Genomic DNA, 22,287 nt, shown 5'->3' on the forward strand with positions numbered 1-22,287 from the left:
TTGTCCTTTGCGTGTGTTGACTTTCCGAGTGCAAAAAAATGACGGTGTAACAGCCGTCGCGTACAAAACACGCGCGAAAGAGAGAAAAACGGATCAAACCTCGCACAGAAAAACAAAACTACCCACCGCTTGGGTTTTTTAAACCCAAATTTGAGTTATTTGACCTCTGCCCGTTTCATTTCCTCTCGCTATTGTTGTCAAAAATAGAACGAAAGATTCGACTCAACCGTCTAGTTCCATACGAGAAGCCAAAATTGAGTAATATGCGATATACCCAAATTTGAGTTAATTGAACTTAATTTTGGGTAGAAAAAATTGAAAATAACTTAGCGATGGGTAATTTTTTTTGCCGTCCTTAAATGCAAACTACTTTGAGCCGGTTTACCCAAATTTGGCTTATCGTACGGAACATGGGAGATGAGTGAAACGAACTTAATTTTGGGTTGTTTTGAATTTCTGTGCGGATCAAACATAAAGCCTTACAGTAAAAGTATGGACGACTGACACCACAAAACTGAAAAAAGCTGTTCCAATCGAGCAAAGCGGTGCATTTTGACGGTTCGATTGGAACAACTTTTGACAGACGTCCATACTTTTACTGTAGGGCTTTAATCAAACAGTGTTTGCATCGATTACACCGTCGCACTTTCAGGGAGGCCAGATTTCAACCTGTACAATGCAAAAGGTACACTCAAAAATATTACAAAATGGATATATATTAAATTTTATGCATTTTATGGTTTTTCAAAATGTATACATTGGTTCGATTAAAATTTTCGTCAAAACTATACTAAGTCCGAATAACGAAGTGGAATTCGATCAGTGTTTACTAAAATGACAGGAAAAAGACCATCTGGATTCCCTTCGGAGCTTCGTGCTGGTGAAGAACTTTGTCCCGGCGGATTTCTACTGCGACTGTGATCTGCTGGGCAGCATCGAAATTGTAAGTATTTTTTTTATATAATATTCAAAAAATAAACTAATTAAAAAAGCTTCCTGAGACAATTTTTATTTTTATTTGAAAACAATAATATTTTCCATAAATAAAATAAAGAAGCGAAAAATACGTTCTCTCGAATAAACCGAATCTATGCATTGAAAGTATATTTCGATTTTATACTATGGCACGCATAAACCATTTTTATACTAAATTTGCATTCTCTCCCTTTATACCGACCTTTGCGTCGGTACGGAGAGCTGCGATTTAGCGTAACTTTTATACTATTTAGATTTCAATATTTTTTGAGTGTACACTGCATGGTGGGTATACAAATGGTGATACAGCTTTGTCACTATATAGGCGAGGAGGTCGCGGGGGGGGGGGGGAAGAGCGGTTTTACAGCAAATTGGAAACAAACTCGGTCGCTGTCCCATACAAAAATCCAACATCGCTGAATCATGAATTTGACACATTAGAACACCTATATGTAGTTCCTTTGGTACACTGCAGTGTACAGGTGTACCTACCATCAGACCTATGTTAAGGTCTGGCCCAACCGGCGTATTGGTATTAGTGAAATGTGAAAATGTCTAGTGGTGGTCGTATTTCATCGCAATGTTTATCTTTTTACACGAAACAGCTGTTTTCTGTGACGACACGTCTGCTATTCGCAGTATGGAATGTTGTGCTGCCGTGACATCGGCATTCGCTTGCAACAACATTTTTGCTTCTAACACCAGCAAGCTACTTGTTGTTCCAGACCTTGTATTATTGACATCGCCATCAGACCCCCTTCACTCTTTGGATTTTTAGAGACAGATAACAGCGCCAAACGGTTTGTGACGAGACAACGTTGAACGAAAACACGCACACCAACATCTATACATTTACGAACCCACACAACTGAGCGGACGGTACAGCGCAAATCAAAACACGAAGCGGTGTCATCATTCATCGTCTTCATTCAGCTTCTTCTACTTCCGTTTGCGTTTGCTTTCACTAGAGTCGGTGTATAATGAGTCACGCCAAGAGTGAAGCCAAGTCTACCTATTGAACTGTCAAACCGGCTACCTATCGTGCAAAGTAAATAAACATTACGATGCTATGAAAGTTCCACGAAAGGTATTGCAATAAAATATAAAATATAATCGAAGAAATGAGCATAAACACGCAGTGAGCGTTAAATTGTCATGGGATACGCTCGGTAATGATTAGTAATGAGAATTTCTACTATTTTTTTGTTAAGATAATTTGACAAAATCACTGATATAATGATTTACTGCAGCCGCAATATTTTTTCTCTCGCTAGAAGTCATTTGAAGTTGTTGTAGAAGTCCTCTGTTGCCAAGTGAAAAGAATGGAAATCTTCCGAAAACCGTGATGCGAGTTCAAATGTTATTCTCTTGGCGTGACTCATTATACACCGACTCTAGCTTTCACCGGCGTTGACAAATACTTCCTATGTTATAAAATAGGAAAGTAATTATTATTCAAATGTAATTTTTGAATAGAATGCGTGCTGCGTTGGCCAAAGAAGACGGCATATTTTATTACGTTTAGCAATGATTTCGATACGTTGCATTTCCAATGACTGGAGTGTTGGAATAATTCTTTAGAGAGAGTGAATGCTTTTCCCATGTTTAGTTCTATGCTTATTAAGATTCTTTTGAGCACCAGCTCCGCGAATCATCAATTACTATTAGAGATTTGCATCTTACTGATACCGGTGGTATATTGGAAACTCTTTCGCTCGAAAGCAAAACATATTACAAGCACATCATGATGCGCGCTTGGATGTGTGATTGATTTATCAAGTGTTTCTGTTGCATATAAAGTGGTAATGATTGAAAATCGGAACAATCACTGTTGTGAATGCGATAAATTAGCAATAACTGAAGAACGTTCTCGAATCACCCAAGACGATGCAAAGAAGTAAAATTTCAAAGTCAAATATAAACAGCTGTTCTGTTTCATCATCCCTTCGCTTAGTCAGGTTCAATGAACACGAGAGCAACGAAAATGACACAATATTATAGGTCAATTCTATGTAATAAGAGAACGCATATGCGGTACACTCTCGTTTGCTCAGAGGATGTACCCAACGGGTGCATGCAGCATAACACAAAGCAATAAACTCAGCATAGGGAAATTATACGCTTTCACCAGTTTAGCTTTGGTATAGGCGCTGCGTAGGAGTCAAGTGCATCCTAGACGTATCCATACATGTGAGATTATTCTGGAAGGATTGCGTTGGTCCCAAAATGCATCACATGATCTTGAAGGAGAACGATGGATAAGTTTAGATCAGGAATACTTTTTGTCTCTTTCATTCTTATCAACATTACGTTAGGAAGATCTTAGCAGGAGACAAATCTTTCTAGGCTTAAACCCCTATATAAGGCAAATTTTCAACTTAATAAACTGAATGTTTTCGTTAGTCTTAAAACGTCTGTCGATCTGTTAAGATCCGAATTCCTTCCAGCCAGTACCTTCATCAGGTTTTAAACTAAGATTACTGATGAGACCAGAATCTCTAATTTAGTGAGAAGTTCAGTCCTCAGTTACAATCAAAGTCCAAACACCTGATGCTAAAGGCACTCCTTTTCTTTCTATCAAAATCTGAACCACGCTATTGTAACAGTCTCTTAATTTAGCAGAGTAACTGTCTTAGCGTCTTGAACAGTTCTTTGATAGAATCGAGAAAAAATAGGCACTCGCTCCAGCAGTCCCGGCAGGGCAACGGTGTACCATCCAAACCGTTCGGCGTGGTAAGTAAACCTTCGCGTGATTAAACAAGCTCGGGACAGCTTGTTTTAACTCCTCTGCCATCCGTGCCGAACAATCACAAACAAGTAAGAATCTTGCTATCGCAACCCTAATAAAAATAACCATAAAAGAAAGCTTAACGACGTGTTCGGGGTATCATCCAAACCATTTGTGAGATAGTTTACCCATCCGGGATAAAGTTCGTTAGTGGTATTTGTTTATTAGGGAATATAATGATGATGACTTCGAGGATGATATCGTCCTCTTTCGTCGGCTGATCATCAACGTCCGCATTGACATCTATCATGCTGACACCTGTCAGTTATTGAGCCCAGGTGGTGAAGTTGACGGGAAACTCCCAACAGTTTCAATGTGCACTCAACAGATGGCACTGCGATCACATACGGGTGGTAATTATATGCCTTATATGAGGAATTGATTAGTGGGATATCTTGTTATTTAATTAGATATCTTTGCTACCATGGTAACTTTTTGTTTAAAATTTAATTAATTTGACAATAAAACTAATGCTAAAAACTAATCATCTGACATTAAACCCAATTTAATCAGGGTTGATTAAATTGAAAGCTATCATGTTTGAATAAATTTTAATCATTTTTGATTCTATTTGATCATTTTTGATAGAATTTATCTCGGAATTCATTAATTTTTGTTTAAATAAACGTGGGTATATCTTGTATTTTTTCGTATTTATGTATTCTTAAAATTTTGTGAATTTTTGTATTAAAGTGTATTAAATTCATTATGAAATGAAATACATTGTGTACAATGTATTTTCGAGGTATTTATTTACATGTATTTTTGCATGCGTGCTGCGTCGCAGCAAATATGGGAAAGCAGAGTTTCGTTATTGTATGTTTGCCGGTAGCAGATAATTGACCCCCGGAAAATACGATGTGGCCATATCCAGGGTTTCTGGATCGTATCACCTTAATAGTATAGTGAACCATGCTTTCTTACCTTACTTACCAATCAGGCTAAGGCCTTGTTGTCCTCTGCTGTCCGAAGAAGTCGTCTCCTCTCTACTCGATCCATGGCCACACTTCGTCAGCCTCGTACACAGCAAAAAAAGTTGTTGAATATTACATCGAAACTGCTGCAACCAGGTCAATCCATCGGTTGTGTAATATCACAATGTACGATGTACATCAATTTTGCGAACAAAATTACATCCATTGATGTAATATTGTATCTGCTTTTTGCTATTACATCATTATTTCATACATCAGCTAGAATTACGTTGATCGATATTACATTTTTTTTTTGCTGTGTAGTCTGCGAAGGGTCCGCAGGTCACCTTCTACTTGGTCGATCCACCTTGCCCGCTGCGCGCCTCTTCTTCTTGTTCCTGTTGGGTCGTTTTCTAGAACCATTTTCACTGGGTCGTCGTGCGGCATTCTTACGACGTGCCCAGCCCACCGTAGTGGCCCAATTTTTGCAATGTGGACGATGGATGGTTCTTCCAGCAGCTGGTGCAATTAGTGGTTCATTCGCCTCCTCCACGTTCCGTCATCCATCTGCACTCCACCGTAGATGGTACGCTACACCTTTCGTTCGAAAACACCAAGGGCGCGTTGGTCCTCCACAAGCATAGTCCAGGTTTCGTGGCCGTAGATGACCACCGGTCTAATCAGGGTCTTGTAGACAGTCAACTTCGTGGGCCGCGAATTTTAATCGACCGGAGTGAGCCCAAATACACGAACTCATCGACCACCTCGATTTCGTCACCGTCAATCTGAACTCGGGGTGAGAGGCTAACATTGTCTTCCTTATAACATCTTCCTTTCATGTATTTTGTCTTTGATGCGTTGATGGCAAGTCCAATCAACCTAGCTTCAGCCTTCAGTCTGATGTACGTTTCCGCGATGCAGGAAATATTATGTTTTGCTGTGGCTAGCTGCGCGTACGCTGAGTAGATAAAAAGAAGATTTATCACGATTTTGAAGATTTCCTGCAAAAGATGATGCGCGATGCAAGTAGATGCGAGAAATGAAAGAAGATTTTTCAAAGATTTATTGGCTAGTGTGAGATTTTTTGAGCATCTAGAATTGAGATTTAGATGTGTCGCCCCCCTAGTTCTATCGCGATGTTGAACAGCAGACATGTAAGTCCATCACCTTGCTGTAACCCCCTTCGAGATTCAAAGGGACTCGAGAGAGTCCCCGATACTCGAACAACGCACATCACTCGATCCATCGTTGTCTTGACCAATCACCTCAATTTATCTTGAAATCCGTACTCGTGCATAATCTGCCATAGTGTGATTTTAAACCAACGACAACGTGAAATATTTTTGTGGTAAACATAATTGCAGTTAATTCTACTGCTATTATCAAAAATGGTATTGCCAACCAAATGTATGTAGTTAGTTGTATACTGCCAAAACGAAAATGGGTTAATTTGAGACTTTCTTCGTGGAATTCAATCATACAAGTTTTCTCATACTAAATTTATGAAAAACTCTATTTAATTGGAAACCAGAATAAAGTTGGAATGAAATGCATTTTGGTGCAAATCACTAGCCAAACCACATTCACTGGTCATGGTTGAGCATTGAAAATGTTTTGATCCGGAGACCTCCCCGCATAAACGTTAACCACATTATGACCTTAACAATAATGGTTTATCTTCCTTCCGAGACCATAATGGATATGGTTCCATTGAACATAATCGAACCATAGCTGGTTATTGTTTTGACCATATTGGTTAATGTTTTTACAGACCTGACCATAACATCAATGGGTTGTTAAGAACGTTTACCGTACGAAAAATCACAAATCCTCATGTACTTTCAACACAACAAGTGTATTGAAACTTTATCGTTTATGGTTCTCCAATATGTAGAAAACATTATTCACAACAGTCGTGGTATTGTAAAATCGTTCGTTATAACCATAAATAATATCCCCGCTTTATGGCTTCCGTAGTGTAATTTAACCATTACTGCTGAAATTTTAATTCATTCCCACTCTATACGTTCCATATACAATGTGATCTATAATATTGTCATATCAAATTAAATACCTTTTTAATGGATTAAATCAGTTTTATTTATTGTACCAAGCAAATGGTTGGATTGAGCATAAAAACATTATTAAATGAATGGAGAAAATCGTTCCAAATAAAAAAAAAAAATAACAAAATATTCGTCTTTATATTTAATAGGCACCAGCTGTATCCTGTAAAGGCCTTTTTCTAGGTGCGTCGAGCGGCCGCCTTATTTTTTGCGCAAGGTATTTGCGCACATTCTTCTCGTTGGCGAAATACGTTATTTCCTTTACTTTGGATGGGCCCAGCTTCATGGCCACACGTTCTGCAAGCTTTTCTGTAAATAAAAAATGCATCAGAAGAGAACACGGTAAGATTTAACTCATGAACTTACCGCAAATAAATTGGAAAATGCTTGGAGTGATCTGTTCTCGTGCTGGATATAAGGGGGTCCCATCTTCTCGCTGAAGATTTTTAAATCTTGGTGTTTGCTTTCCGGTAACGCTCATATTCATTAATCTCTCCGTCCCAAAGAAATGAATAGCAAGATTGCAGACAAAAAGACTGTCTGACTGCGACTCATAATCAATTCTCTTGATTTCCTCTAGAGATATGTCTATTAAGTCATCTGTGGTAAAGTTAACCTATAAAAATAAAATGAAGATATCCTACATTAAACAACATCCACAATGTTTCCGGCAGTACAGAATAAAATTCGCTAAAGAGTTTCAACTGACAAATAGTAATTCAAATAAGCTTACCGACGGTATCTTTCGGTTGTCCTCGGTTTGCGCTTTCTCCCTCTCCAAGTCTGCAATTTTGTTTCTCAGTTTTTTTCAATTCAGCTGTTCTCCGAGCATTGAGACTGCGGAAATAGTCACATTTAGGACATTCCAAATCGTTATCAATATCCCTGGGAGATGTTTCTTCTTTCTCGCCATTGGTTGTTGTGGCCAGCTCGGTGGCCAGCGGTGTATCGAACTGCTGGGGCGATAATGGTTTGGGAAAGTTGGACTCTACAGGATTTTCTTCGGTTTGCTGTGATGGGATCTGCACCATTGGAATGTTGAATACTATCTGTGAACAGGTGTTAGTAGCTAGTAGCCTGTCTTGTAACCGGGATTTCCTGAAGCAGAATTCTGTTTTGTAAATGTTGTATTTCTTCTGATGACATCTGAACCAGAGTCATGTCATGCTGATCGTGTAATTCTGGACGTGTTACATTTGGCACAGCATTGATTGAGAGATTAACTGCATTTACTAGTTCATTATTCCTGACTTGTTGAATTGGTTCGGATCGATGAGTTGGCACGTTAACCACTGTGAATACAGAAAAAGGTTGAAAATTAGAATCACTTTGGTCAAACCAGGTATTTCTTTCTGGCATTCTTCTGGCATTTCGGTGTCGCACATTGCATGCGAGGATCCGATCTTTTACCTATATTTTTTAGTAAACAATTCTAAGCTTACCTGATGTTTGTGCCGAGCTTGAGAAATCTCTCTCTGATGAGTCCATTTTCGTATCAACCCATTTGCAAGTTGCCGAGCAGGGAGAACTATGATCTTCGTCCACCGTTTGAGCATCAGGGAACATGGTTTTCGGATTTGGTTCTAATGGATCGTCAACCCTCTGTGGGGGGCCCTGAGTCTCCATCTGCTTCACTGCAACGAAGACGTATCCGGTACTGCTGATTTGCTTATTATGCGCAGCTAGCAGTTTCTGCAGCTAGAACGAGCATATTAAGGTGTTACACTTGACATAATTATCTTATAATTATTTAAACTTACTTCATCGTTAATTTCTCCTCCATTTTGAGAATTTGCACGCTCCTCCAGCAGGTTTAATTTTCGATTGACCAGCGTGGGTGCATTTCTTGGTTCTGTGGGAAAATATGTACATTTCATTATTAAAAATGTATTGTTAATAGTTTAAAATACCTACACAGCAAAAAAAGTTGTTGAATATTACATCGAAACTGATGCAACCAGGTCAATCCATCGGTTGTGTAATATCACATTGTACGATGTACATCGATTTTGCGAACAAAATTACATCCATTGATGTAATATTGTATCTGCTGTTTGCTATTACATCATTATTTCATACATCAGCTTGAATTACGTTGATCGATATTACATTTTTTTTGCTGTGTACGCTTAATGCTGCGTGATTTATAATGCTCGCGAGCAGCTTTCTTCTTCGGTGACATGGTTTTTTTTTTCAAATTGAATACTGCGCAAAAATGGCTAACTTTTCTGATTCTGAATCAAAGCTGCGGAAGCAGTGCTGCACACTAAGAACAAATAACTCAAATGTAGGTTTACAGGAATGTTAAAGTTTCTTATGGTTAAGGAGTATACGCAACAATTTAATAAAGGTTTTGTATATGATAACTATATCTTGTACAGTTGAATTACATTATTACTGTAATGAATCAAGTATACAGAAACCATAATCAATATGGTAAACTCAATTCTAACTAAATCATAATGTTTCCTAATGTTTGACATCAGGCATACATTTGATTTCGATGCTGATGTAGACATCAAAATCAAACGTTGGGCTAATGTAAATTTCTATTCGGGATGTTGATGGAATCATAATTGTGTTGAAAGAAATATTGGTAGATTACACTTACGCAGAAAAAAACATAGTTCAACCAAACAAAATTCGTTTCATTTTTATTCTTAATTTGATTAGAATATGGATCAATAAAATTGATGGAGTAATTAAACAAAACATTTATTGAATGAAACATCGGTTTTTATTGATTCAAAACAATGTTTGCTTGCATCAACTTGAAGCATTATTTAAAGTAATTAACATTGTTAGTTGTTTTGAAACGTAATTTTTATTGTTTCAAAATCAAATTTATTTAAATCCCTAGGTTAGGTTAGCAGGTCTTTTTTGAAACATGAACCAATATTTTTCAATTCTGGTTTCAAACAAGTTATTTACTGAGCCACTTTTTATGTATTTATTTATTTATCAATTAGCCTATTGCGTGAATGAGTTGTAGAACGTGTTGTGCATGTGTGCCTTGATGTTCACCATGATGTTGATTTGTTATTGTTGGTGGTAATTTTGAAGTGATTCTGCTGCTACCTCGGCTGCCACTGAGCTGCTGATGGTAACGATGCTGCTTCAACAAGGGATGGTTCTGTTGAATCTCCGGAACCAGACGTAGGTTGGAGTAGGCTAGATTCTGTTCCTCGAAGTTCGGGGAGGCACAGGGGGTACCGAGGGGGGTACTGCATATACAGTGCCAAAGAACGAATCCGTCGATTATCAACAGTGTAGCCTAATTTTGCCCTATCGCACGTGAGCGCTGAAATTTCAAATGCAGGTTAATAGATTGCTTGTCGAGAAACTTTATTAATCGACATTATTTTTAAAACTAATACTTACTTTTGAAGATCAAAGTTTGAAGGCAGCTTTTCCATAAGGAGGAACTTTTTAACTATATCGATACAGACTGACAGTTTGAAACATACATTTAAAAATTATCCAGTTAAGACAATGATAACAGTTTTAAACAATTTTATTGGTTTGATTTAAATGAACTTCTGCATTAATTTGTATCTTTTTAGTGAACTGAAACAAAACGAAATGTCGTATTAAATAACAACAAAATATTTTGTTAATTTACGCATCAGTGTTTTTTTCTGCGTGTATGATCTGTCATGGTATAATTACCCTAATAAACGGGTACCATACACTAACTATATCATAGATGGTACAATCATACCACATAAAGTTGGGATGATATCCCAAATTGATGGTTAGGCGCTTCTTATGGTTATTGTTTATACAGGTAAACACATTTAAATGGTACGTGGTACTAGAGAGAGTACTAGCATAGAGGTTACTCTAAGACTAGTAAGTCCCGAAGAAACGTGCTCAACTTTTTGGCTCAGCTCTGGTACTATCTTCGGTCCCAAGCTAATCGATTCACCCCTCGAAACATAGGAAAATCCAATAACCCCTCATTTTATCTGTCAAACTTTCATAGCGAATCAAACCGAACATTGTGTAGTACTAGAATTTTGACTAGAATGGGGAACGTTAATCGATTTGCGTGGGACCAATAGGCTATAGTCAAGTAGTGAGCCAATTTAAAATCGTTAGTTTCGTAATGATTGTTGGTACTAGACCCTCTCTACGTGGTTATATGCTTTGTTTATAAGTGTTCAGTAACCTCTATGGTACTGTAAATTTCTCTGCAAAGGCTATTGTTTACCAGAGAAATTTTACCAGAGACATGTTGATGAAGGTTTGCTCTGTGTGGCTTTGCATTCGAGATAACCTTACATCTGGAAACATCTTGGTGGAAATAATCGACAAACTTGTCGACAAAGCTGACAAGGATCGGTAATGTAGTTACACCGTTCTTTAACAATCGCTCTGTTTCTGTTTCATTCTTAAAAAAAAATGTTTCGCTCAGCGACTGTCGTCTGTCAGTGATTCATTTTCCAGTCGGGTTTTTATCTTCGTGTCAGCAAGACGTAATTTTGCACGCGCGTAGTGTGTGGTGGTGTAATCCAGAAGGAAAGTCATCCTCAAGTTTGGCCTTTTTCCTCCTGTGCAAAGTGTGTATCCGTGGCTCTTGTGCGGTCTCTGTCACTCGCATACAGTAACTGTTGTTCAAGTGTTCAAGAAAAACCGGACGACGACGAATCCGATTCGATCGAATAAAAAAAAAACTCGGTTCGGTGCATGAGTTTTTAGTTTTTTCGATTCGTTGATTGTGCTAAAGGAAGAAAATACCGAACAGTGGCGAAATTCTTAAACTCTTATCAATCGACCGCTTGGATTACTAGGTACGTTCGCTAATCATATTGAAGCATAAGAGCATAAATATTATGCAGCAGAAACAAAGGCAAAATAATGGAAAGCCAGATCGATTACGGATGTCTAATGAGAGGAAGGAGAGAGACAGAGATGCTAGTGTTGAGGACTTTCTTCCACGTTCGATTTTTTTCTGTTTCGCGTATACCTTTTAACTGGTCAGTTCAGGTATTGCATAAATTAAACAAAACTCGAAAAGTCGATGTCAACGTCGTGCCTACCACTAATATCGATGGTGGAATTTACATTTTCATATCATTTCGGTAGAGTAAATACAGTTGCGGTGCGACTGACGGCGGCGATCGACGAATGTTGCGTTTTCACTTGCGATGCGATACGGAGTGTGGATGTGTGAGTATGAGGAGGAAATACGAGAGCGTAATTTTTTGCTAAACGTTGCCGACTGATCACGAACATTAACGTCATTCATACAAACAACATGCAAGCGACACTGAAAAGGCATGTGAAATGCCAAAGGAGATGCGGGGGTTTTGTTTTAATCTTCAATCATATAATAGCTAATGACAGAAAACGAAATAAACACAGCAAAAAAAAAAATTAATATCGATCAATGTAATTCAAGCTGATGTATGAAATAATAATGTAATAGCAAAAAGCAAACACAATATTACATCAATGGATGTTATTTTGTTCGCAAAATCGATGTACATCGTTATATTACACAACCGATGGATTGACCTCGTTGCAGCAGTTTGGATGTAATATTCAACAACTTTTTTTTCTGTGCAATATAAATTTAATAACGACATGTTAGGGTTAGGGTTATTATTCTTTTGATCAGTCATTCAAAAACATTTTGAACACAGCTCTATGTAACTACAGATTTTATGATATCAAATATTGATTAATATTTCCATGAGAGGAAAAGGGATAGCAATACAATTTTCCTCAGTTACAGTTTACGCAAAACGTGCAGGAACTCAAATCTGCCGGAAAATGAGGAAAATTAACGAAATTTTTACTCAGGCCAAGGGGAGCAGGGTTACTTCCACTCACTTGCTATAAAAAAATGTTTTTCGGAATTATGAAATCATGAAATAGTATAATGCTAATTAGTACTTGTAAGTTACAAGAAGAGGTCATGAAGTATATGTTTGACACATAAAATCTGTCAATATTGCTTTCAGAGTGTCACAATCAGCGATTTTACGACTCTTGAGCGCTCACTCTGAGTGAACGCTCACGAATCATAAGATCGCTGATTGTGACGTTCTGAAAGCGAAATTGACAGGTTTTATGAGTCAAACACATACTTTACACCCTATTCTTGTTTCTTACTAGTACAACATATCATTATAACATCTAATGATTGCATAATTCCGAAAAATATTTTTTTATAGCAGATGAGTGGAAGCAACCCTGAAGGGGAGTAGTACCAATAGACTGAGAGAATCCATTCTTTACTTTTCTTTTTGTGATCGTTGTTGCCGGTACGTTGACGATCTTTGTTGAGATAGAACTCAGTTGAAACGGCGATAAAATATGATAGGGGAAATGGCTCTAATGTTGGCCTATGGATCTAAGATTGGGCCCATCGCTAAAAATCTGCTATTTATCAATTTTATCTAGATGAACGCGTCATTGGGACGGTACTAATGGATATTTTTGGTCGCTATTGAAAATTTAGTCGATTGCTGAATTTATGTATGCGCCCAAATTAGGGACATATATGCCGACATTGCATTCATTTCCCCTATATGATTGATGTGGGCCATAATTTACATTGAATAATTTCATGCCGTCGGACAGTATTAATCTTCGTAGGTTGATATTGTAATATGATGTGTAAGGGGCTCGGTTGTCTAGTCCAACCGTTTTTGCTTACTGAACAGAAGATTGTTGGTTTTATCCCAGTATCCTTTACATTACTGAATTGATAGGTTCGTATCACTTGCCTTTCAGCCATTCCAAAGATCGCAAGACTTATTCGCCACAATTTTGGAAATCAACACATTATATGAAAACAACGATCGCATCACTTACCAAGGTGAATCCTGATTTGACTAACAAAATCCTCTGTGACGTTTGTTGGGACGCAGAGGTAAACACGGTCCCGAAACAACAAATGTATCGTGGTGCCCCGGTAACCTGACCGTTCTTAATCTGAACACTTTTTAGTTTGAACCCCGCTAATCTGCAAATCCTGGAAAATCCTCCACTCTCTTATCGGGACATCGGAAAACAACTCGGTATCGTGCAGTCAACGGTGAGGCGTGTGATTAAACGTTACTACGAAACTCTGAGCATCGAACGGAAGGAGAAATGCGGCCAGAATGGATGTTCTATTAGTGATCAGGATCACAAGCGTGTCGTGAAAGCGTTTAAGCGGAATCCCAATGCTTCAGCGGAATTCCCAATGTCTTTCGTTCAGAGAGCCAAAGACCGGGAGGAACTGCATATGTACAAAGTGCAGGAGGCTCCAAATCGTGACGAACGGCAAAATATGGCGGGAAAGTCACGGGCCCGAAAACTGTACACCCAGATGCTGACGAAGCTGCCACCCCTTAATAAACAAGTACCATAAACAAACTGTATCCCGGGTGGGTAAACTATCCCACAAATGGTTTGAATGGTACCCCGAATACGTCGTTAAGCTCTGATTTAAGGTTATTTGTATTAGGGATTGTCTCATCATGAACGATGAGATATACGTAAAGGCGGCCTTCCGGCAGCTTCCGGGGCTACTGTTCTTCACCGCCCAAAACATGTTTGATGTCCCGGAGGAAGTAAGGAAGCAGAAACTTTCAAAGTTTGCCAAGAAATACATGATTTGGCAAGCGATCTACTCATGTGGCAAACGGAGTGCGCCGTTCGTGACTACCGGGACTGTAAACGGGGAGATCTACCTCAAGGAGTGTCTACAGAAGCGTATGCTTCCTCTGTTGAAACAACACGAGGGCCCTACGATCTTCTGGCCGGATCTAGCTTCGTGCCACTATTCAAATGTTGTCCTGGAGTGACCCCCCCCCCCCCACGCACCGGAACTAAGGACCATCGAAAAAATACTGGGCTATTATGAAGCAGGCACTACGGAAGCCAATCCCAAGAAGGTCAAATCTGAGGAAGACATGAAGAAAAAGTGGGTTTCCGTACAGAAGAAGCTGCAGCCAGATGTTGTACAGAACCTAATGAGTGGAGTTAAGCGTAAGGTGCGAACGTACGATTATGGTATTGAAGTTTTTTTTTTTTTTTTTTTTTTTTATCCCCATAGGATTGCAATGATCGGGGTTGATGAGAAAAATTTTCAAGTGACTTCGATGCCGGACGGATTAGTCTATGGTGACCGATTAAACATCGGATTCACGATCTTGATTAATCATAATCTTCTTGAAAATCTTTATGGTTCGGTAATCGCTGGTCTGTCTTTGTCTATGTCTTCTTCTCATTCGTATGTCATTTTTAATATCTGGATGTTTTCTTGTCTAATGTCATGATGTGTTTGTGTATCAGTGTGTGGGTGTGTGTGTTTGTGTGTTTGCACCAAATGATTATATTTCTTCCTCATCTCCTAGTTTTAACCGCGATAAAAAAAATGTTTGCAAAAGTTCATACCATAAAATATCTAACTTACTATTCACATTTGTTGACTAATACCTCAATGTAATTTTTAATTTTATGACGATAAGTTGCTCAAAACCGTACCAGAATCCGCCTCCAATTTAATGTCTTTCGATCTTTTCGAAGGCGAACACTCCGCAACCTATTATTGCTAGTGATTCTGTCCAATTGTTAAGTATCCAAATTATAGTCATTCGTAAATTTATTATTGAGTATATGGATAAATTATCTATTATTGAATAACTATTATTTACGATAATTACATGAAATAAATAAAATATAAACTACAAACAAAACGTGACTACTAAAATCTCAAAAAGAAATTCTCTCTGAAAGCGAAACTGACAGGCCCTATGCGTCAAACACCCGCCCTCTAATCTCCTCCCGTATCCAACAAACACAAATCCCCATTACAACATCTAACGAATTCAAAACTCCGAAAATCACTCATCTATAGCAAGTGAGTGGAAGCAACCCTGCATGCAACCATTCTTCATGATACACTTTTTCTGTCTATCTTTCTATTAGGCCTAAAATAAAATAAAATTTTAATAAAGTGGTATGCACAATTTACTAGAAGAGCATTATTTTATTGGTGAGAAGTTTCTAATAAGCCCTCCCAGTTCCTTTGTATACAGAACAAATCTGATACTATAATCAGAATTGCTCAGTCTGCATGAAGCAGCCGATTTCACGTCGTTAAGCTCTCTTTTATGGTTATTTTTATTAGGGAAGCTATCTCTACTCAAATTTCACCAAACAGTGGTACAGCGAAAATTGCGTCACAGTGGTTCCCAAGGAGATGAATCCTGGTCATTTGTGAAGTATATATTGAAGAAAGAGGGTGGAACTGCAGTTGACCAGATGGATTTCAAGCGGAAATGGAATATGACAGCCAAACAAGTGGGGCTCGTGCAAAAGATGATGGGAATAACAGTTAGAGCAATGGCCTATTGTAAGAAGGAAGACTGTAACAATTTAAACCCCAACAAGATTTTCATGTGACGAAAGTAGCGTGCAATGTGTTTCCATGAATTTGGTTATCCAATGAGAAAGTTGATGACGAGAATCGATCAAGGCACCAAAAAGTCACTATTTCCCAAAAATAGTCACTTTTTCATTACTAAAATAGAGTGAAATTTAAAAATATCAACGAAATGTTTTAATTGAGTACTTGGCACTAAGAAAGTCTAAAGCCGTTTTAACAAAGTATACATATCTGTGGTGTTGAGTACTTGGCACTGATGACGTCTGCAAGTAGTAGACGAAGTACGCGTAACTGTCAAAAGATAAGCAATTATAACGGAATTTAAAGGAAATAAACCAACACACTCAGAGCTCTTCATACATATCTGTTAAAAAAAATGAAAATTTTAACCAGTGAACCGCGAAACTTTAGAACACCAGGAAAACTATTGGGAAATGCCTACAATTTCGATTAAAAATCGGGAAAAATATACCTCCTTTCCCAGAAAATGAATTGTAAACCTTGGAATCTTTCCAAAGGTATTTGTATGTGATAGATTTTCAAAAGTCTTTCAAGGATGATTAAGAACTTTAGAAAATTCAAAGTAAATTTTATGAGAATTTTGAAGGATTCTAGGGATGACATCAAGATATATCAGAGAAGAATACCAAAGTACAGACTACGAAAGTCTCATGTAAAATTAAGTGCTCTGAGGACCGATTTCTTCTTCTGCGCTTAAATCTTAAGCCAGGTTTACCTATATAGTTAAACTTGGCTTAACACATACGTGCGTCGCTTTTGATTATTGTTTAAATTATCAAGGACGCAAAATTCAGCTCCGAAACAATTTTGGGAATAATTCTAATATAACTGAGAGTGCATTTTAACGAGAGTTCTGAGAAGAATTCTATAATGATTGGACGAGGATTCTAGGTCCAATCCTAATACGAATCCAAAATTAGTTCTGGAATTTTGCTTTTGATGAAAATTTCATGAAAATCCCGTGAACTCCAAAAATGGTCTCTGCGGATAGTTCTAAAAGAATTCTGGGGTGATTCGTGACGATACTTCCAAGAGAATTCTAAAGAGTTCGAAATAAATTCCGAGAAGAATTCCAATGGAATCGAATTTTGAGGGTTCAATCTCAAAGGAATTCTGAGAAGAGTTTCAAAGTTTGTGATGGATTTTTGTTTTGAGAATTCTGAGGAAATACTATGCGGATTCTAAGGAGAATACGAATTGAATTTCCAATTGAATGCAAGGGAGTAGTCCAAGATTATTCTAAGCAGAAATTAATGAAATTTCTGAGGTTATTGCATGGAAATTCTAAGGATGGATTTATGGAAGGAGCCTTCAGGGAGTAGAGTTAATAGTTGTTCAGTTATAGTACGGCAGTGTGAAAATAGTATATACACCGTAGAAAGCGAGTAAAGGACAATTTTGAGAAAGATACGAATCGGGTAGTTGTTTACGTCAGATGGCGACTTGAGTGTGAAACAATCGATAGAACTGTTTCCGCACATCAGAGGTACATGAGCAATTAGGCGATCATCCCTTTTTCCAGTGGTGGCAGGGGAAAACACCCCTCAGCATCCCTCATCAACAGCTTGGTAAAGGAGATGCTCTACCCTATTCGTCCCTTCCTCGAAGTTGTCCTTTGTTCGCTTTCTACTTTCTATACACAAATTTCACACTGCCACACTATAACGGAACTATAAACTCTTTACTTTCGTCTTCTCATCTATCGTCAATTAAATTTATTAATAATCAATTTAATTCTAATATTTGATGTTAAGCATTTCCAACTACGAAAATAATCTATTTCCAAGAATTTTGTTGATTGTTCTACAAAGAATTTCAAGAATGCAATATTATGTTTGTAATAGCTTATTTGCCCTTTAAGTTTAAGAGAAGGGGAATAATTCTAAAAAAGTTCTTGAGATCATTCTGAAAAAATTTTGTGAAAAGTTCATAGCAATTTATTAAAGTTAAATCAAATATTTAAAGATTTCGAACGCAGAATCAAATTCAAGATCATAAAAAATGGGAATTACTATTTGCTAGTCATCATGTACAACATAAGCAAAAGTAAATTATTCAAATCACTTCCAATGCTCTTCACAGGTGTAATGTTGTGCGTTGTGTAATTCGATTAAATTATAGGAATTTATGAAATTTGATTTTAAGTTCCATGACATAAAAAGTTTCTTTCAATATCTAACCGTATTTGAATTTCTAAGTTACCATATAAATGGTTACTTATTTAGTATTTACAAGTCACTATTTGGTCACTATTTCCGTAATTTTAATCACTAAAGTCACTACTATTATATCCCATCAGCACTACCAGCCCTGAGATTGGACCTATTGAAATGTTCATCCAGAAATGATATATCGTTCGTAAGCTATATAAAACGGATGAGTGTCGTTCCTTATTATGCTGCTGTCCGTTTGTCTCTATGTTCACCACAATTACCGTACATGTGCATAAGTTAAGAGTTGATAATAGAAGAGTTACGCAAAGTGAAGCTTGCAACACTGGTGTCGATCTGGGGCGGGACTTGACAATCGGGTAGCGATTTCGAACCAATTTGCTGTCAAATCCGAGCCAGTTGCTGATTTGACAGCAGCAATCGTGGAATAAAAAGGACAGAGGGGTTAGATCAATCTGACTGGCAATGATGCCGGAACTAGGGGAAGTACAACTTGATCTGATGTAATATTTGGTGTAAAAATTGCTCAAATTGGTAATTATTATAATTTTTAGTATAAATATTAATGATATTAGCTGTCAAGCGGAAAGCTTCAAAGTAAAAAAAAATAACAGTGTAACTTTAACGCATGCACTCAATGACATTTCACGGTTGTTGTTTATGTTTACTGCAGCTTTTTGTTTGTCATCATTTTTGCCAAGATTTTTGTTTTCGATAGCTCTGATCGATTTCGACTTCGGCTTTTCATGATAAAAACGATACTGGACGTTCCCCCAGCAGCAAATCTCTCCTAGTTGCAGGCTCATGGTGAATCGAGCGTAATACGAACACGGAACCATCACTCTGGGACTTCGCTTATAGGGGTGGCGTAGTCAGTCGACTCCCGTTCCATCGGAGGACAGCACATTGGTTCGCAGACGATGAAGCATTCATGGAAATTAATGGCTATTTCCTGGGAATGGAAGTGCGGCCGATTATGTGCACTGAGATCATCTACCAAACAATGCCGAATTCATTAGTAAAGGAGCAGATTTTGGTGGCGGTGGCCAGCAAGATCATCGAGGAATGACTTGCCTCTCGTGTGAAATCCATTTTTGACTAAACGAATGTCAAATGTACACTTAAAACCAAAAATAGTCAAAAACAAAAAAACAACTGTCAGACTAAGTATAAGATTCGCAAATATCACACATATTAGAATATTTAATATTTCCACCATCGGTATTGATGCTGATACTTCGAGCTGTCCTTCCCCTAGTGCCGGAATCAATGTTGACGTGGCGTTGTTAATTGTTTATATTTGCGAAAGTTGGAAAATAGGGTCCATGGCGTGCTTTAAGCGATGAATATTCTTGTTTGTTTATGGTTGTTTTTATTGTGTTGAGCAAAAATGATGTACAAGGTGCTAAACTGCGGTAGAAACTCTGAATCAAATTCAAATTAAAGTAGAAAAATCATTCTGCAATTCTGGCATCATTGATCAACTCCGTCAAATACGATGCACTAATTTTCGACGGGCATTCATCAAAAATATTAAGAAGAGTGGGAAGCTGGATTGTCAAGTCCCGTCCCGGGTGTTGATCAATGGGCATTTTTTGGCAACCTTTGTGCTTGTTTACACCTCGGATGACATCTAGACTTACATTTGAAAGGGGTGTAAGTGCCAAAATGTAAACAAACCATATTTTGCCACATATAGAGAGAACAGGTCACAAACTACCCGATAAACACGAAAAAGTAGAAGAAAATATCATATCAAATCATAAGAAACGTTTCCTTTTACATGGCGTATTTCTTATTTTCAACTCTATGATGCATCTGTTTGTTACGCCTTGCACCAGAACAACGAATTATATTGTTTTAATGTGCAAACGTACTGATTCTGTAGTATCTAGTCACGCCTGATTCATTTGACATACATCCGATTGATATTTGACGTGTAAACAACGAACAAAAAGAAGATCAAAAAAAAATCTCCGGGCGTAATTCCACTTTCACAAAACTTGCGAACGTAGAACCAAGGCGGAACAACAAACAAAAATCCCTACACGCTATTTTTAGGCTACTCATTTTTAAGTCGAAAATCACTCAGTCCAGCCAAAAGGGATATTACCCAAAAATGAGTAAACATGCTTTTACTCAAATTTGAGTAAACGTGTTTATGGAGGAAACTGGGTAAAGGTTACTCAGATGATGACATTTGTCAACTGAGTATCCTTACCCATTTCGATAGGAACGATTGCATGCTCAAGAAGAATTATGAATTTATTGATACCAACCTATTTGTTAGAGTTGTATTCCTCATCAACTAGCTGGTGATAGCTTTCGCCATCCAGGATAAGTAGCTATTCATTTTCACTGCTTCACATCTAAAAACAAATTTTAGACTTACTGCACAAAAATCGCCTGCTCACAACTTCAAAGTTTGTCATTATTTAATTGATATCAGAACCATATACCCAGAATCTGGGTAGTTTCCACTCATAGGAGTAAAACCAGTTCACTCATTTTTTGACAACTTCATACAGCATGCAAAAATGAGTGCGATCTACCCAGTCACTGAGTAGCCTCAAATTAGCGTGTAGGGTGTATTTCCACGGCGTATTACCAGTGTTGGCAGTTCAAAGGGTGGAAGATCCGGTAACATTATTTATGAAATTATCAGGGCGTATAATGTTTCTTCTCAATATCACGACATAAAAAACTTTTTTTGTTAGGTTTTAGTGATGCATGATTATAGATTACACTATTAACTGTAAAGGGTGATACGGTCAAAATTTGGTCAAGGGAAAACGCGTGTAAATCGGTGAAATCGTTTATTTAAAAAATCAAATTAAATTTCTTTTTCAAGTTCAATTAGTATAAAATTCAGGAAAAATATTCAGTTAGGCTTCCGCTTTTCCAAATCCGAATTGCCGGGCCTTACGCTTGACCCCTGCCATCAGATTTTGTACAGCCACCTTGTCCACCTTCTTCGCCGCAGAAAGCCAGTTTGCCTTGAACTGCTGCTCGCCCTTAGCAGTTTTTTTGGTCTTCTTTAGGTTCCGCTTGACAATAGCCCAGTATTTCTCAATTGGGCGGAGCTCTGGCGTGTTGGGAGGGTTCTTGTCCTTGGGAACCACCTGCACGTTGTTGGCGGCGTACCACTCCATGGCCTTTTTACCGTAATGGCAAGATGCCAAATCCGGCCAAAACAGTACGGAAGAACCGTGTTTCTTCAGGAAAGGCAGCAGACGTTTATTCAAACACTCTTTCACGTAAATTTCTTGGTTGACAGTCCCGGAAGCTATGAAAATGCTGCTTTTCAAGCCACAGGTACAGATGGCTTGCCAAACCAGATATTTCTTTGCGAACTTTGACAGTTTCATGTGCTTGAAAACATCTGCTACCTTTCCCCTTCCTTTTGCCGTATAAAACTCCTGTCCCGGAAGCTGCTTGTAGTCGGCTTTGACGTAGGTTTCGTCGTCCATTACCACGCAGTCAAACTTCGTCAGCATCGTCGTGTACAGCCTCCGGGATCGCGCTTTGGCCGTCGTATTTTGTTTATCATCGCGATTTGGAGTCACTACCTTCTTGTAAGTCGATAGTCCGGCTCGTTTTTTGGCTCGATGCACGGTTGTAGACGATACACCCAGCTTATTTGCGGCATCTCGGAGAGAGAGGTTAGGGTTTCGATTGAAACTACCGGCAACTCTCTTTGTCGTCTCAGCGGCTTCCGGTTTTCGATTTCCCCCCGATCCAGACTTCCTGGCTGTCGACAAACATTCCCCAAACACTTTAATTACATTTGTAACGGTTGATTTGGCAACTTTTAGCGATTTTGCCAACTTTGCGTGCGAGTAGCTCGGATTTTCGCGATGCGCGAGCAAAATTTTGATACGCTGCTCTTCTTGCTTGGACGGCATTTTGACAACTGAAGAGTGAATTCCAAAATCAAAATAGGAGCAACATTCTACACACACAC

The 22,287-nt window shown here is 38.2% G+C and overlaps 1 protein-coding gene across 2 annotated transcripts in view; it reads left to right on the top strand.

The window, feature by feature from the left end:
• Window positions 1-11,182: 11,182 nt before the first annotated feature.
• The window catches only part of ATPCL (ATP-citrate synthase), an 81,995-nt gene continuing 70,890 nt past the window's right edge, over window positions 11,183-22,287 (top strand). For both annotated transcript variants that reach the window (XM_065234205.1, XM_065234207.1), the window contains exon 1: window positions 11,183-11,536. The gene's annotated coding sequence lies outside the window, so the exon portion shown is untranslated. The remainder of the gene's footprint in view (window positions 11,537-22,287) is intronic.

The sequence above is a fragment of the Ochlerotatus camptorhynchus genome, unplaced genomic scaffold, assembly GCF_037179485.1.
Source record: "Ochlerotatus camptorhynchus isolate MF236.1 unplaced genomic scaffold, CSIRO-AGI_Acam_v1.1 ptg000432l, whole genome shotgun sequence".
NCBI classification, from domain to species: domain Eukaryota; kingdom Metazoa; phylum Arthropoda; class Insecta; order Diptera; family Culicidae; genus Ochlerotatus; species Ochlerotatus camptorhynchus.